This window comes from Oryzias latipes, chromosome 11, assembly GCF_053564925.1.
Source record: "Oryzias latipes strain Hd-rR chromosome 11, Olatipes_Hd-rR_3.1".
Taxonomy (NCBI): Eukaryota; Metazoa; Chordata; class Actinopteri; order Beloniformes; family Adrianichthyidae; genus Oryzias; species Oryzias latipes.
The window spans coordinates 5,758,244-5,774,055 of NC_136247.1; the positions used below are offsets into that span (position 1 = coordinate 5,758,244).

Sequence of the window (15,812 nt, forward strand, 5' to 3'; positions counted from 1 at the left end):
CTCAATGCTTAGGGGACTTTCACCACTGTAACAGCAGACTGTAATATGGGCAAAATCTGTCCCCAAGGACAGCAACATCACTCCAATTACACATGACAACTGGTTTCCCAAATCAATCCCCCTCCAGCTTATTAAGCAAAACAGAACAAATGGGGGGGGGGGGGGGGGGGGGGCGCGAAAGAGGTATGCAGAGTGAGAAATTTTGATCTAAGGAGGAAGAGAGGAACGAGATGAAGACAGGGCAGAGAAAAAAAGGACAGGATCTTGAATAATTCACAAACTTCAGCTTCGTTTGGAATAGAAGTGGTGCTAGAAATGGACCAGTCTCCTCTACGAATTATAAAATCATCCACAGCAACAGGATCTTGTGCACTGGGGTCTAAATACAGCTCACAGGGAAAAAGATTTTTGTTATAGAGGGATGGTGTAAAGGTTCATTATCCCAGCTGGAGCAGTAAAAGAAAACCTAGGAGATGACCTGGAGGCTGCATATCAGTTTAATCAACCTTTTGCTCCATGGAATTTTAAAAGCAAGCATTGTTTTTTTTTTATTTGATAGCTGTTCAGGTGTCAAACATAAACAAATGCTAAAATCAAAAATGAGCTTTGGTCTATCCGTGCATGAGGCTTCATAACGGGAGGGACCTCCAATGGATTTTTTTTTTAATCAACCAATTACAGTTGGGCAACAAAACGATAATTAAATATATTGCAATGTCATTTTTCCTAAATAGAAGAAAGAGTCTATCGCAATAGACTTTTATTTAGAAGGGACTGAAATTAACACTTGCCAGTTGCGAACATATTGCGAACATCGTGGTATATATCGCCGTCACCTGGTGTGAAAAAAAACGATATCATGATATAACATATTCTATATTGCCCTGCCCTACAACCAATCATGTTTTTCCACTGTAGGTCAGTCAGAATTTTCTCTTAGTCCAACTCTCCAAAAGTATCAGCCTGTCTGATCTTCTCATTTTAATCTTAGTTTAAATGGACATTTAAATCAATAAAAGCAAAATCCTGTTGTAGAATTTCTTTCAAAAATACTAGTTTTAGCACAGATTTAGTTTTTCTCATTTCCAAATTTGCAGTTTGAGCTGCACTGAAACATGCTGGTATTTGTAGTGATTGAGTCTGTTCCGCTGACCTGCATGTCCGTTATGTAATCCTTACCGTCACACACACAAATCCACACATGTATTATATGCACACACCTCCACAGGAATGCACCTCTGTCACAGCAAGAACAATCTGTGCTCAATCTCAGCAGGAGCAATTAGGCCAGCTACTTGCATAATAGTACACGTTTGCACTAAAAAGAATATTCAGAATATTTTCGAGGTCTCACTGTATAGTAATCTCTACTAAATGGACAGAAATGAATTGTCTTATTTTTAAAATATAAACATACAGTCTCTTTTTTTAACATAGGTTTCTCATACCTCCAGGCACACTGCTCTGTTTAGAAAATAAGAGATCCTATTTTTTCTGGAAATATTTTGGACATATATTTTGGTGTCATTAGAAACTTTTATTACATAACAACAAAATGGCAACTCGTGGGAACACTTTGTTTCTTTTACAAGAGAACTCTGGTTCATGTATAAAATCCCAGAAACAAGTCTAGATATGGGAGAGACTCCAAAATTAATAATTTGCCGTTGAAGTATGGCCCCTACCTGTGTTGGAAAGGTTATCTAAATTAAAAAGGTTAAAACTTAATGAAACAAACTAAAGGACACATTTTACACTTCCTATCAGTTCAGGATAAGTAATGCTTTTGGATAAAATCCTAGAATATTTGAAAGAAATGTCTCAACTGAAGCTGCTCTGCTGTTGTAATACATTGCAAAACAGCAGGACTTTGAAGGAAAAACACATTCAATGGGCAATTAGCCTCCACTTCAACTCCGACACTGAGATTATGGGAAAACAGCTGAGATACCTTCCAATCAGAACTTGCATACAGACTGCAATGTAAACATCATTATACAGAAAATGGATGTGATTGATTTTATACTGTAAGAACCCTGCAGAAAGATTATCTGAAAAAAAACAGATGTGGAAAAAAATGAAAGCACAACCAGCAATTTCCACAGCACCACACTTTTTTTTCCAAGGTCCAATAGATTTTGCAAAAATAGTTGAGAATAATTAGAGAAGTACAGAATTAGATGGTTGTTTTATTAAGCTTTAGTCACATGCACCCATCAACATAGAAGGTCATAGAGAGGAAGGGACGGTTTAAGATGCATCTTAAGGGGGAACAAGAGTGTCTTGAAGTTTTCCAGAAGCTTGTTTTAAATTTTTTTTTGCAATTATTGTGTGTGGTGTGGTATGTGGTCTCCTACATGTTTTACAACCATCCTGCCATTGAAGCACCTTTTGGGCTAAACACACCTGATCCAGGTAATTAACACCAGATAAGGCAGGGTTTCTAGAAAACTAGCAGGAAGTCGTTCTCCAGGCCTGGATTTGGGCACCCCTGCTCTAGTCCTTAGTAAGGCAATAATCACAACTGCAATATACCGTATTTTCCGGACTATAAGTCGCACCGGAGTATAAGTCGCACCAGCCCAAAAATGCATTATAAAGTAGAAAAAAACACAGATAAGTCGCACTGGACTATAAGTCGCATTTTAACTTTCACAACCTTATATGACGCAATCATAGCAGACTGTTTATCTAATAATTTCACAGTAATTTTTTCTCAAACTTATTTATTTATTCCTTTCATGAAGCATCATTGGCTAACTAATACTCTGTTTTCATCCTGTATTTGTAGAAACAGTTTTCACTTTTATTGCATTTCTGAATCTATGAAATCATTGGAAAATAGAATATTATGTTGTTAGCCTTCAAGATCTTACTGTAAAAAAAAGTTTGCTGATTCTCTGAGTCACTTACAATCCTCTCAACACTTAACATACCTCATACATCAAATTGACCCAGGAACATCATCTCTGTTCCTCACAAATGAACATAACAGGAGGGTTAACAATGTATTTATTTCAATTTATTTCTAATATAAGTCGCTGCGGAGTATAAGTCGCACCCCTTGCCAAACTATGAAAAAAAGTGCGACTTATAGTCCGGAAAATACGGTAGATACGGGTTGTCTGTTAGAGAAAATTGGGCAAATCTGTACTGGACATGCAAGGAGTCCCCACTTATCACATGAGCAGCACTAACGAGCCTTTGCACTTTCCGCAGGTAGTCACTGAGCGGTCTACGACCTTGTTATTTTGTATGGGACACCTGCATGTCCTGTACAGGTTGCCAGACTGCCCGTATCTAGCAGTAAGGGCAGCTGTGACAAAGGCATTTAAAGTTCAACTCCAAGTGGTGACTAGCAACAAGAGGAGAGTATAGTAAAGTCATTCAGAAGGGTGGAGGGCAGAGTTAGAAACAAAAAAAGACATACGACAATATGAAATGCAGAAAAGGGAAGGAAATGCTATGGAAAAGTTTGGGGGAAATAAACACAACAAGGCTCAGATTCAGAGAGACATAGTTTTTGATTTGAACACCAAAGGTCAAAGACGTTGGGCGGTGCAAGAGACTGCAGTTTATCATACAGAATTGGAGTAACAGCCGTAAACTCTATAGGTCCCAGCATACAGACTTCCAGGAACCACAAAGGCCATCCCTATTCATCTCACTAAAAGCCGAAGCTGTTCAAAGTGAGCTCAACTGCTGCAAAGTGTTTGTCTTTATCATCCCCAGACCATTTTAATGCACCATCATTTAGAACAACCCAAAAATATGGCAGAGCACAAACCTTCTTCTCACCAAACCCAGGAACTGTTTGTTCTTTTCTGCGTCCTCCTTTTGAAAGGGACATATAATTAAAATATTTCTAAAAAGGCAGCTCATCCTTTATTTGAAAAAATAAATAAATAGGTCGCTGGCATGCTTTGATGGGATCGGTGATCCCGGTTGGCCACCCACCTGTACCTCCTCATCTCTCCCATCACTCATGTCTAACTTTCACTGAGCACTTAAGCAGTGCTGCGATTGCATTACAGCACAAAGAGTGAGGGCATGCCTGGGGCCACACTAATGTACAGAACAGAATGTACGGAGAAGCTCGGCAGGAGAGCGAGTAGAGGTTACAGCGGTGGGGGTGGAGGGGTCCATTACTGTAATAATTTTACCTTGCTTAGACAGGTGGCACTCGGAGCAAATCCTGTAGCAAAAAAAAGACAAAGAGAAAGAAAGGAGCAAGGGGGATAAGTGGAGGGGGGGACCCTCTTATGACTGTCACTAAATCCAAAGAGCAACTTCATTTTTTACCCTTTATTGCCGTCTCGCACGAGCATCCACACAATAACCAAAGACATTTTAGCGGTGGCTCCACTGTCCCTACAGTGTTTGTAATATCCTTGGAGTATCCCGAGACATTTCGGAGGAAAGCAATTAAAAACAGCACTTTAAGCCTTAACGTCTCTGGCTTTCTAGATCGAAATTCTTAAACCATGAATCAAGGAGGTGGTCTAACTGTCACACACAATCTTCAAAAAAGTGCAGTTTGTCACCCAGCTATGCAAAAAAATTAAAAAAAAGCAACACAGCCAACATGTGTTGTTCTACGCGAACAATGAGGAATATCTTTCTGAGTAAAGGCGGAGAACAGGGAATACCCTGAAGGAATAACATCTAATACAATCCGATTGCTGTGGCCAATTAGTCAGCAATAGCCTACTGTAGCCAGAGATGATGTCAGCCATCATTACTCATTGCTTAATGCAATAAAGGACAAGCAAATCAAGACAAAACAAAGAAAAGAGCAACAGAATGGTTCAGAGTTAACCATACTGGATTAATCACACCAAAAGGTGGACAAGCAAACTTGTAAAAATAATAATGCCCACACTGAAGATAAATAAGCACCCTCAAATCTATTAGTTATTTTTCTCAAACTTGGATTTTCCTTCATCTACGCATAATCAAAACAAATCTTTGGATCCATTCGGCCACGCTCCCAGCGACTACTTAAACAGAGCTGCACTCCGGCCAACCCGTTCCCTCACACACACAGAATGTTCCGGCATGTATGCTTCATTAACAGTGACCCACAGGGGCAGGTTTTTCCATGCCGATTGCTGAAATCCAGTCAATAACCCACAGCGCCAAATGGCTTTTCGCTTACATCCAGCATGTTATGATATCAGATGTAAACACTGCTGTTAGTTAGTTTGTCCCTAGAGGTATATCCCCGTGTAGCACAAAAGAAGGCGTGTACAGGTACAGATCAAAGCCTATGAACCAACTGCAAGCATAAAATGGGGAAAAACTGATATTTGAGTACTGATTTGATCCCAAGAGAGAAGAAACTGGACCTCCTATATGATTTTTAGGGACAGCTCTCAACACATGTCCTAGGGCGGATGCTGTGAAGGGAAGTAAGGAGTCCCCTGTACATTTAGATAAAGGCCTTTTTATTAAAACCAGATAAAAATGATGATACAGAAATGTCTGTGCCTGAATGAGAAATAACACTTCCCAAAACATGAAAAAGGTTGATAGAAACGATTTAAGAGTTGACCCTTTATTATATTCTCTTTTTGTTTGAGCGACTTACCAAAGAGAATCCGTAAAGGGTTCATTCATTCTGCAGGCTCTCATTTATCTTCCTCATCTTAGCCTCTCAGCAATATTGAAAAGGGCTGCAAAAAAGACAGGACAAAAACTAGTCTGTGAATGTGTCCGTCTTTCCTTTTTAAACTATATGGAAAATATCCCTCTTTACTGCAACATCATGTCTTTCTCATTGCCATCACAGATTTTGAGTTCCTAAAGACGCCTTCACACTGTGATGTTTGGTCAGAGCCAGAGTGTAGAACACTTTCTAACACAGTTTAGTGAATTTTTTTAATTTTAAGTTTTCTCAAAATAATTAGCAAGTAAACAGAGGACTGTCCACAGGACCCAGAGAGCATAAAGTAAGTGCAATGCATTTGGGGTTGAAAGAAGCTAAACTAAACTCTTGCATTCCTCTCTTTTTTTCTTCCGGTTGCTTTTTTTTTATTTCATGTCCTGCTTTTGCAGTCCCATACAATAGAATTAAATAGAAATGGTAAAAATACATTTTAACAAAATAGATAAAGATAGTAGCTGAATTCAATCCCAAAACAGTCATTGCAGGAAAAAAAGGGGCTGTCTCGTCTTAGCTAGCACTGCTGAGAAAGCAAAAGGATACAATGGAGAATATGTAAAAAATGTATTCTTTCACATCAATATAATCAGTGGCTTTGCTGTGTTTGACATGGACATTATAAAGATGTTAAACTTATAAATAAACACTGAAAATGGGATTTTGTTCTATTTAGATGCTAAAGGAAAAGATGCTATTCATGTTATACCTTCCCTTTTTTTAACAACTGACACTATCTGGCATTGCTTAAACCTGCAAGGTTTACCTTAAAGTATTTAAATGGGACAATTCACAGCTAATAATAGGTTTGACATCCTGACTTTATCGGGAACCATTGCTGCAGCTGCAGGCTCTATTGAGTTTCATTTGATTTTTTCAAGATGATTACATTCACATTAAACTCTAAAGTTTGCCAAGCACATCTTAATTAAGAGCTTTCTTTGGGCATATCATTTTTAAGCTTTACATAGATATCCAAAATAAACCCAAACATCTTTTTGCAACAAAGAAAATTCAAAAAAAAAAAAAAATCCAGCCAAGAAAGCACAAAACATGTTTACAAATCTTTGAGTAACATTAAAATTGGGGGAAAAAAGCCAGTTTATATAATTAGCTTCATAAAATTGTAAAAGATGCAATATAATCTAGAAATAAATACTTTTTATCTCAAAATATGTTAAATAGCCGGATTATATCAGGGTTTTTTTGCTAAAAATTTGATTATGCTTGGATTGAATGGACATTATTTGTAATTAGTTATGTAATAACTGTACAACCCATGATTGCAAGTTCTGCTGATATGCAGGTGACTCATTATATTCATATCACAAAAATATAAACATGGTGTATAATGCTTCTTTTTAACAAGGAATTCAATCTAACATTTATATGTCTGACTATAGGTCGGAGAAGGAAAATTTTAAAAGATTAAAGATTAAAAAATGAGACATTCCATTGCAGAAAAACAAAAAAATCAAACAGAGTTGTTTCATTTTCATTATTAATGGTGTATTCCATTTTTTTTTCATCTTTTGACCTCTTTCCTTTATGCTCCCTTTCAGCAGATTTGATCTACGCCACATTTCTTTTCAGTACTCCATTTAGTATTTCTACAAATTGAATCTGATAAATTAATTCGTCTGTGGTTTAAAACATTTGTGGAGCCACAAAAAGGTCCTTCAAGCTCCAAGTAGTTGTTTGATATTGCAAATGGATCATAAACAAAAAGCCGTGATGAAATTTCTACCCTGGACTTTAAAGGTTAGGCGTTCTGCTGCTCATTTGAGTAGTCTCTTCAGGATTATATGGAGAATTAAGGTAAAGTAAAACAACAAGATGTCATAATAAAAAATGTCAACATGTCTGTCAGACTTGTCAGCTGATGTCAAACTTGCTGAGGGTTAGAGTGACTAAGAAGTGGGGTAACTATTGCTGTGCTCAAAATAACAGGGATGTCTTCTGTTGACGATCATTCTGGGATAACTACAGTTCCAGAGGGTAATTCTAAAGGGGCTTTCTTAGTTTGGGTTCTTCCGAGTTTGTATGTATGGTTTCTGCCGAATGCAATAATGAACTGATTACTCCAAGCTTGTGTTTAAGTTGATGGCGGGATTCAAGTATGAGAGGTCTGGTCAGTGTAAATGATCTCCTTTTCACATTAATGATCAGGTTTCTGCATTCCTTAATATGTACAGAGCAGTCATACATGTCATGTCCCAAAGTGAACCTGTTCTATTTGTTCAGTGCATTATTATGGTGATTGATTTATTTCACTTAGGTGTCAGCTGGCTTCACATTGATGAGTTGAACAAATCTAACACAGTCCTGGGTATTGTGGATGTGGGGTACCATGCTTCCTACCATTGTAGATAAGAGGATGACAAGGCGTTTGGCCATTCTGTAGATGACTGAGCTTATTCTGCTGTCTCAGGACTCATTCTTGGTATATTTTCGAGAGTCCATTAAGACATGGATTGGTGTCTCCTTTGTGTGTTGATCGTTTGTGTTCAATACTACAATGTATTTTGCTTTGTCTGCTGGCAGGAGTGACATCAGGACCACTATTTAGAGATTCACTGCTCTACAGCCCTCTGAGGTGTGCCTTTATCCTCAGTTATTGCCCCTCTGTGTTACTTTTTTATGGCAGATTCTGTTCCTGTCATAAATTCCCCAACTGGAATCTGATTGGATGTAATGGGAAAAGGGAGGCCTTTGGACAGAACTTTCTCTTACACTTCAGTGAGTTTACTGTCAAAGATGTTTCAACTTTGTTGTCTTGAAGTGGAAGTTTATTGTTCTTCCAAACAAGTTTGACAGGTTGCATTTTTCCTTTCTGGAGTTTTATCTTTGACATTTCTTTAGCTTGTTGGACTGTAATATCCTGTAAAAATGGCACCCTGTGCAATGAGGTCCTCTGATAAGGCAGATATAAGATCTTTTAAGATCCCTCTTAATTAGAGCATCAACTTTTTTGATCCATCTTGTCCTTTCATCAGGAAGATGTTTCTGCTCCATCTGAATGATTCTCTCCGCTTTGTGTCTTTTCACTGCTGCTTTTTGTCAAAGACAAGTCAGTGGGATTCTTTCCTGTCGGCATTTACGTTGGATCCGAGATCATTTTTGTAGACTGAAAAATTTTCAGATGTATTTTCCACTTTCCTGCATCACTTGGAGGGTAACTGAACTGTAAAAACATACTCTGTTGAAAATTGTATTTTTGGTGTTTGTGACATGTTCTTGTACCATTTTTCTGATAATGAAGGAAATACTCTATATAAAGAAAACTAAGCTAAAATTTCTGAGCATTTCTGAGTATTTCTGTATTTAAGTCGTTGCGAATCTGGAGCATATGAAACAAAATGCCCTTTGAAATAGAGCGTATTTGTGACGTAACAAACATGAAGGCGGACCTGCTCCGCGCTCTCAGTGACGGGAAGGAAAAGGGGGGTGGGGTTGCTTCGCCCCGACAGGCAGAGGTGAATTTTGAATGAAACTCCTGCCACGCTGCAGAAACTACGTTCTAGAAAGTGACAGGTTTTTTTAATTTGTTCTAAAATCTGCATAATCAGAATAAAAGATCACTGAGTAAACTTTTAAAATAGATCATAATATAACATGAGTGGGACTTGAAAAAGTTAATCTGAGTATCTTTTGTTTACTCTATCCTGTTTTCTTTTTTTTTTTTTTTAGTTACCGTAGGCTGCTGGGTTTGTCAGAATTAGTGCAAAATACATGGAAAAAAAATCCTCGATGCCACTTAAAGCCTGAAGGCTGATAGTTGCTAAATTGGGAGATTTAAAAGACAGACGGGTGCTTTTTGATTTGTTGATACATGTGCCCACTTTTGTCAAAGTACTATGGACATCTTCTGAAAGCAAACAGAAGAAAACTGAATGCAATAAACAATTGCATGAAAAAGAAAAAGGGTTTCTCTTAACAACAGAGAATTAGTTTCCATCACAAAGTTATTAGTACAAGTCAGAGATAGACTGAAAAAAACAGATATAGATCCAAGTAAGAAAAAAAGACAACAATCTTTTTTTAAAAAGAAGACTGGAGACAGACAACTAGGTCATTAAAAAAAGATGACCAGTATCAGCTCAAAAATAATAAAACCACATATAATGAAAAGAGCAAAAAAATTACAAGGGTTTAAAAATCTGAAGACAATAGCACCTCTGTTTTAAAAGTCTCTTTGGTTTGGACTTAAAAGTACTTCATGGAAGTATGAAGTAACATGAAGGAAATTGTACCTTGTTCCTTCAGTATTTCAGGCTCATTTTCTTGACTGACATAAGAATTTTCATGAAAGAAAGATATTACTACCTCAGGCTACAGCTTGATCTGAAGCACAACATGGAGTAATAAATAAGGGAAAACACATTCTGCATGGCCACACTGATAATAGCAATAAGCTGCTAAAAGGAAGTCGGTAGAACAGACGCACCATGATACCACTTCAACCTTGTTTTTTTTTTCCCTGTCTAATCAATCAGAGAAAATTACAGCAATTCAATGCAAATGCGCATGGGTTGCCATGGTTACCAAGTGGCTGACTCTAACAGTATGTCTCCTTTATGCACTTAAAAGAAACTCTTTGGCAGTTTCTGATGGACCCCACTGTAGTTACGCAAAAAATTATCATAAAAAACACCGAACCAGCTCCCACGCTATAATAAGTACACCGGCTCACCAGGAGAAGTGCGGCAGGCACACTCAGGACCGTGTCTTACCTGAGTTGAGGAGGCAGAGCTTAGGTGGAGTAGGTGGAGCCCTCAGCTCAGATGCCGCCACTGAAGTTCCTGATGTGCGGCCTGGATTGGCAGTGAAACAGAGCAGTGTCAGATGTCTGTATGGCTGCTCATGTCCTTCCGTATATAGGTGGAGTCTGCATTCCCTGATGAAAACACAGAAAGAATATTTGCATCACTTTAAAGGTGATCGATTGTTGCAGCGAAACAATTTCATTTCACTCACAATCATTGGCATAATCTTAAACTAAGTTCTGTTTTAATTTTTACATCTATTTATATTCCATCCTACCACAGAAGTAATGTGACAAATCAGCCATTTGATGCACCCATGTGCACCACAAGACAAAAAATGTGCAAACTCTTAAAAAAACATTGTTAAAATAAGAGTGCCTATTGATTTAAAAATACAAAATGTGGGCACACAAACATTCATGTTCTATGATCTTTCATTTCCCACATGTGTTGAACTCTTGATTCTGTAAATTGGAGCATTTGTTTGCGCTCTCTCCGTGCGGTTCCCCTTGCACCCTCTGCTCTCGCCCGCTCTTAAGAGCAATCAGAACAACACCCATGCTATTTATACTCGGCCCATCAGCATGGCAACCACGCGTTGTTTACTCATATGAGACCCTGGTTGCAAGCGTCTCTATTTTAACAAAAACTGAACTGTTAAAGGCTTTCCCGGTGATTCAAATATCTTCACTTTTTTTTTTTTTTAAAGACTGCTTATTTTACAGGAATCCAACACTTTCCCTAATGTTTTTCTTTTCTTTGTGCCATAAAAAGAGAAACTTTTACACAAATATAATCATATTAAAACCCACTTGAAATTAATGAAGTCCCTTTTTCTTCTTTGTTTAGTAAGAGTTTCTGATTTTCAAAGGGAAGATATCTTTCTCCCAGATTAATTTTTTTTTTTTTAACAAATTTTAAGAATGACGTAAGACATTGTATTATGTATTGGGATTGCCTATACAGTAACACCTAATTGAATTGTGTCTGTTTTCATCTCGAATATGGAGTGACATCAAGTCTATCAAAAGCAAGTTCTTCAAAAGCAATTTCTTCAAAAGCAATTTTCTTGTGTTCAGGGAAAAAAAGGAAATTTATGTTAGTTTTGTAAATGTGAAAATCCAAATTTTGATTCATAAAAACCCAAAGAAAACCCAAGGTTATGTGAAAGATGTTTTTTTTTTTTTTTACTAAATATAATTTGTCTTGGATGGAAGACATTAATTTATTTTAATTGGATCCCAGTGAGTCCTTATAGAAATCAATTCGGTGATTATTTCCGGCACCTTTACCATGCTTATGTAGTTCCACCTTTACAGACACATTAAAGGATGTTTATGAGAAGAAGTAAGAAGTATCTATTCTTGATGAATAAAAATGCCCCAAACTATTTGGTCTGGTTCACAGTGGTGGAGAAAAAGGATCAGTGTACCCACCCAGCACACTTCTACCAACCTAAGGCCATTACAGCAGTCACACAGACACGTCCCAGTTCACAGGGCGGAGCCAAACATTAGGCTGAGCCATTGACTGTATATGAGAACTGGGCCGTGTGAGTGTGATGTCCCCTACAGGAAATGCCTTACTTCTGGCTCCAATAACATGAAGTCAATTCAGCCGCCATTTTATTCGCTATAGAGCCAAACAATGTATTGTTTGCTGAAACTGTCTGAGTTTCTATGGCAACTACACTCTTCAATAAGGAGTGAACTTGTTGGAAGTCCACACCCCTACCACTTTCAAGTGGTAGGGGTGTGGACTTCCAACAAGGTCTTGTTGTTGGCTACACAAAATTGGTCAAACATTTTGAATGTTCGACATGGGGACCAGCAGGCACCACATGCTTTTATTGAGGCATATGATTTGTCAGTTTATAACTTGCACTACAGAGAAAACGTGGAGAAAAAAACAGGATTAGTAAGAACATGTTTAAAAAGGTAGCAGAGCAGGAATGGTTTTTCTGACTAATACAATGACAGACTGATAGAGATTTTGGGATTCAGGTAGTTCCTGAACGTGGAAGGGGAAGGGTCATTCAGTCCAGTTCTCTTATACCGTCAATGGCTCAACTGTCAAATGGACCACATTTCAAATGCACGTATAATATTGCCACTCATCTGGACACACAAAGCCATTCTGTGCCAAAGACACTTCAGGACCTGAGCTGCACACCTAAAGCAACTTGTCACTTTAGTTACAGCAAAATCAGCCACAACAATTACATAATAAACAAGCCAAGAAGATAAACATGCACTTCCTTTTTTTTGTTTCATGTGGAGTTGATATAAAATTCTATGAATACACAAAAAGTATGGGCGTTCTCAAAAAAAAAATCCTTGCACAAGCAAAACAATCTGACCAAACGTTCAAATTCGAGATAAAAGGAAGAGAAAAATTTATGAAAGGTCCTGTTGTATGTATATAGGCCTTTAAACATCCTTGTAGAGAGCACTTTGTTGTTTGTCATAGCCTGAATAGTACACACAAAAACAACATATCAATTTTTTTATAGCTTCCAGTCTTATGACTGTCATGGCATTTACAGCGGTTTGCACATTGTTGGCCTTCTCAAAAGAAAAAGAAATGTCACATTCATCATAAAAACCTGACAGAACTATTTTCATCTCTGACTTGATAAGTTCTACTTCCTCATTGATATTCTATGGTGGGGGGAAAGTACAGATACGGCAATTCATTATAAATTATTACCAAAAGTTGGGAAGACACTAAGACAGTGTTTTTCAACCTTTTCTGAGCCACGGCACACTTTAACCTTAAAAAAAATCCCGCGGCACACCAGGATCCAAAAATTAAAAAAAAAAAAACGGAGAAACTCAGTATGTATTGATCTACAGCCCCTCCACAATTGCACATGCATTTTTGAGATAATTGTTGCAGAAAAAGCTGGAAACTGCAGCTGTTTTTTTTCTAAAAGTTGCAATAAAAGTTAAGTTAGAAGATTTAAAAACAGTTTGTGTGTTCGTTGGTTTCAAGACGTTTAACAACAGATCTCCTTGTGCGCTTTCACTCTCACAACCCAATGCATCATGGGAGATGTAGTGCAAAAAACGGCCGGCAGAGATCGCGTCTCTGAGCTTCATTGTTTTGTTCACTTGTTCCACGGTCTGATACCGGATTCTGTGGAAAGCTGCACCGATAAAGACGAGATTTAGCTGGTATTTTTGTTAGAACTGAGCGATTTTACGAGCTAAAGCGGGACAAGGAAGTGAAGACTTTAACTACTTCTGATTGGTCAGACTGATGACATGTGATTAAGTTCCCTAAGAATGATTGGTGGAGACAGTTAAAGGGCCGGGACTTTTCTAAAATACAGCCGGAGCTGCAGCTGAATCGCGGTACCATCATTCTTATCAAAATGTCTTTAATAAAATAAAATAAACGCAAAGAAAAAGTATTTTACGATCTTCTATATTCCTAACTACTCAGTGGTTTATCAGGGCCTGTTTTGATGAACAGAGAGCTGAAATCCCGGAGATGGGAAATGTTTTTATATCAGTTAATGAGGGTGATTTCCCACGGCACACTTGACCATCTCCCACGGCACACTAGTGTGCCGCGGCACACTGGTTGAAAAACACTGCACTAAGAAACATTATTTCTTAAAGGAAGCAGAGAAATGATCAGAATGTACATGCATGATCAAAAGTTGCATCAGCTTTCTAAGTTTGAATCCCTGTGACATTTTTCCTGAGTCCTTCATGCGTGTCTGATCATTTAAAGTGTATAAAACTTTCAGGCCACCATGTCATCACTGTTTGATCCATTGGTCATAACAGCTTTTTTAGCAAGTCATCTGCTCTTTTCCAAAAGGGTTATTAGCAAAATCACTATTCCATATTTCTGGTGGTGTTTATGTTCATGTTGCCTTTACTATTTTTAATGAGCAGAGCGTTCTTTCAATTACCATAACTCTTTGATCGTTCATGCAGTTAACGAAACAACGGATTCTTAAGCTAAGAATAGCAGCTATGTGATGATATTAGGGTAAAAAAACCGCTTCAGCGTCAGAATTCATTAGAATCACGTTGATTGTGTAAACGTTTGATAGTAAAGTGTTGCAAATCAGCGTAAAGCTGCTTTTCTCAGCTTCAGAATCCGTTGGAATTCCGTTTATTGTGTTACGGTCAAAGAGTTACGGTAATTCAAAGAACGTCAACACCAGAGACCCCCTTTTGCCTCCAGAACCACCTTAGTCCTTTGTGCCATAGATTCAACATTCATGAGAGTTTGGTTCATATTGACATGATAGGCTGTGGCACAGTACCCATGCTAAGTTGGTTCTAAGGGGCCAAAAGTGTGCCAAGAAAATATCCCCCACAGCATTATACCACCACCACCACCAGCAGCATGAACCGTTGATAAAAGGGAGGATGGTTCCACGCTTTTATGTTGTTGAGACCGAATTCTGACCCTACCATCCGAATGTCTCTGCATAAATAGAGAATCATCAGAAAACCTGATTTTGGTGAGTCTGTGTGAATTGAAGCCTCGGTTTCCTGTTCTCAGCTGACAGGAGTGGTACCCGGTGGGTATTCCGCTGCTGTTGCCCATCTAGATATATTACTGCGTTCAGAGATGCTCTTCTGCAGACCTCAGTTGGAACCAGTGGTTCCTTGAGTTCCTGTGGGCTTTCTATCAGGTGGAACCAGTCTGGCCATTCTCCTTTGACCTCTAGCATCAACAAGACATTTTCACCCACAGAACTGCTTCTCACTGGATATTTTCTCCTTTTTGGACCATTCTCTCTAAACCCTAGAGATGGTTGTGGGTGAAAATCCCAGTAGATCAGCAGTGTCTGAAATATTCAGACCAGCCTGTCAGGCACCAACAACCACGCCACGTTCAAAGTCACTTCAATCACCCTTTCAATTCAATTAAATTTTATTTGTATAGCCCAAAATCACAACAACGGTCATCTCGATGGGCTTTGTGCGGATAAATGTAGGGTAAAACATAAAATAAAAGGGATCATGAATACATACAATTCAACAGGAAAATTCTAAACTGAACTAACTAAACTAAACGAAACCCTTCTTCCCCATTCTGATGCATCCTTATTACAAAAGTACTTTTGAGTTTTAAATATATCACATCTTCTCGTTACATGTTCTTCTCATTTGTTCCAGGGTTGCTGTAGAGCTCTCGTGACATCACTGTTGCCATAAATCAATAGGTTTTGAGGGGTTGCATCAGTGTTGAACAGAACTTTCACCTGGATTCCCTTTTTTGAATAGACTTCATGGTCTAAAATAGTGCAGGCACTTACTCTCAGCAGTCAGGAGCTACAGTACCTCCATCTGTTGCAAGGGGAAACTCAATGGTACTGACAGCCTGTATGTGTGTGTGTGTGGGGGGGGGGTGCG

At 38.3% G+C, this 15,812-nt stretch overlaps 1 protein-coding gene across 3 annotated transcripts in view; it reads right to left on the minus strand.

Moving 5' to 3' along the window:
• Positions 1–15,812, minus strand: part of atxn1a (ataxin 1a) — an 81,003-nt gene that overhangs the window by 45,029 nt on the left and 20,162 nt on the right. For 2 of the 3 annotated variants that reach the window (XM_078954582.1, XM_023960180.2), the window contains exon 2: positions 10,396–10,559. The gene's annotated coding sequence lies outside the window, so the exon portion shown is untranslated. Of the gene's footprint in view, positions 1–5,590; positions 5,676–10,395; positions 10,560–15,812 lie in introns of those variants that run through there. The other variant, XM_078954581.1, reaches the window with a different exon arrangement.